Genomic DNA, 2,770 nt, shown 5'->3' with positions numbered 1-2,770 from the left:
AGATGTCCCCCTTACATGTGGAGGGTTTGAGCTTTTTAAGAAGGTCAGTGACTTCTGATTCCGAGACGTCGCTGAAGGCAAAGAGGGGTGTTTGGGGGAGTGGGATGTGAGAGGGGGGTGGGACTGAGCTGTCGTGGTTATGGGGAGCTTTGGGCTGAGTTGCTATTTTACCTTGGAGCATTTTAACTTAGTTGATGAGGGCGGATTGGATTCTATTGCACCAGGCTTCGTCTTTGACGACTTCTTCTGGGCTGGCAATGGGTGTGGTGGGCTCTTTAAAGATAGAGAAAATATCTTTAGTTTTAGAGTTGGCTTTGGAGATTCTTTGGTTGAAGGAGTTAGATTTGGCTAGAAATATGGCTTTTTTGTATGCCGTGGTGATCTCTTTGAATTCGTTTATAGAGGATTGGTTAGGTGATGATTGCCATTTGGTTAGAGCTTTATGTTTTTTGACGTGGAGAGCCGATAGTTCTTCTGTGAACCAAGCGTTTGAGTGTATAGACTTGTTTTCTTTTTATCTTCTAGGGGGGATATGTATTCAGTGGCTCGTGTGAGAACGTGGGCATAAGTGTTGGAAAGAGAGGTGGGGTCATTGCTGAATGGAGGTTTAAGTTCAGGGATATTGAGATAAGGTACGAGGTTGATTTGTGTGAGTTTTTAGAGCTTCTGACTTTGGCGGGAGGGGCATATGTGAGACTTGCGGGTGGGAGTGGTAGGAATAGAGAATTGGATATAATGGTGGTCTGTCCACGGGAGGGCTGAGATGTTAGTGATGGATGACGAGCAGTTATGGTCAGCGATCCAGTCAATGGATCGGCCTTTGCAATGAGTAGGTGTTGAGATTTTGTGATCGAACCCCAGGTGGGTGAGTTCTTTGGCTAGGGAGGCGGCTGCTTTGTCCTTAGGGTCAAGTAAGCCTAGGTTAAGAGCACCGAGTAGGATGGTTTTTGTGGAACCTTTTAGAATGTTACCTAAGATTTGGAGGAGATGTTTTTGGTAGTCCAGGGTGATCCTGGTGGTCTATAGGTAATTATGATGTTTATGGTACAGTTAGGGGAGAGTGATAGTTTGGCAGTGAGGAGATCTGCATTTTTTCCCCAATGTTGGTTACATATTCTAAAGGTGAGGGGATCTTTGAATATGAGGGCTACACCTCCGCCTTTAGAAGTCTTGCGGTCCTGTCTCAGGATGGTGTAGACTTGAGGTAGGGCAAGGGATAAGGAGGGCCTGGATGCTTCATGGAGCCAAGTTTCGGAGATGGCTAGTAAGTCAAGATTATGGGACGTGATGAGGTTGTTGATCTCAATGGCATGGGCTGGGATAGAACGGGCGTTAATAAGTGCGCATTTTAGTTCAGTGTGCGCTGGTAAGGGTGGAGAAGGGTGTGAGTGCTTGGATTGAGGTTGGGGAGGGTGGTAGTGGGTGAGAGTTTGAGAGGAAGTGAATGGGTGGGGTTGTGCGTAGAGTGTTTGATGAGGGGAAGGATTTGGCGGTGTGTGTTATTGGATGGAGTGGGGATGCGAGAGCTAAGTCTCAGATTCCTAAAGTAGGTAGTGGGTGGGGAGCTGCGGTGAGTGATGTGAAGCTTGGTGGGTACGATAGTCTGTAGCAGCCTGGCTGGGGGGGCCTTGTAGTAGTCTATGCAGTGAGTAGACGTAGAGCAGACTCACCTAAGTGTCATGGAGAAGTGGTGAAAGTGCGGGCAGCAGAACAGCACCTACCGTCTGTAGTGCTCTGTCAGCTCCGTCAGAAAAGGCCTTCTTTCCTAAGCCTTACTTCATAGGCGGGCTAGTAGCCTGCCGGCTATTGGGGTAATGACTAAAACAAACGTGGCAGCCAATCCGATGCGAGGGAGGACAGGCAAACAGTGAGACAAGATCAGGCAAAGGTAGAAATCTGGGAGGCAGCCATCTTGGACGCTGTTTGCCTCGTGTGAATCGAGTGGATATAGGTCGGGAATCGAGATATGCACACAATATTGTGCGTGTAAATGGATAAAGGCAACAAGATTGTGTATGTCAGGGAAATCCCAACGGATGGTAGCGCTGATGGGGCGTGGATCAGAGGTGCACTGAGGGGCTTCAAGGCAGAGGGTTAAAATGCATGGAACTTACCTCCTCTGCACGGCGCTTCTGAGTTGGGTGTGCTGCTCCTGCAGCACATGGCGGCGACAACACTGGGGAGCTCCTGCTCCAGGGTAGGAAGGGATGGGAGTGAATCTGATTCACATCTGATTGACAGGGCTGTGCATGAGTGGGGGAGCTGCGAGCATGCCACATTTTTTGGTTACTTCATCTTTAGCAGCTGGGAGAGATCTGAAAAGTAACATCTGGCTTGATGTGCAGATGCTCAGTTCCACATCTGCACTATGGGAGCAAGGCCATTCTATGTATGTGTGTGATTGCCACCGGCCTCCCACTGGAAGATGTAAATGAAAGGTGAAGAGTACGAGTACAGATGCAGCAGGAGACCGATAGGTGTATTTGGGGGCAGTGGGACATGGGTAATGCAAATTAGGTTATATCCCTCCCGGAACATGCTCTTATTAACATTCAATTCTAAATACATGTGATGTAAATACGCGGGGGAAACACCTGTACATGTAGTCTGTCTAGCACACTCTGTTACATTTCCCTACCTCTTTCCCATCCTGGCTTTTTAGAGCACACCCCACACCACGGCTGGTTCTTGAGTTTGCAAAGCCTTGTGTTGCAAACAACGTGCAAAGCCCCCTAATTTGCTTAAATTTGCTGGAAGTGACACTTTTAAA

The sequence above is a fragment of the Ambystoma mexicanum genome, chromosome 9 (genome assembly GCF_040938575.1).
Source record: "Ambystoma mexicanum isolate Mex_15411 chromosome 9, UKY_AmexF1_1, whole genome shotgun sequence".
In the NCBI taxonomy this organism is placed as follows: Eukaryota; Metazoa; Chordata; class Amphibia; order Caudata; family Ambystomatidae; genus Ambystoma; species Ambystoma mexicanum.
The sequence above is the reverse complement of the archived record's forward strand: the minus strand, read 5'-3'. Positions refer to the sequence as shown.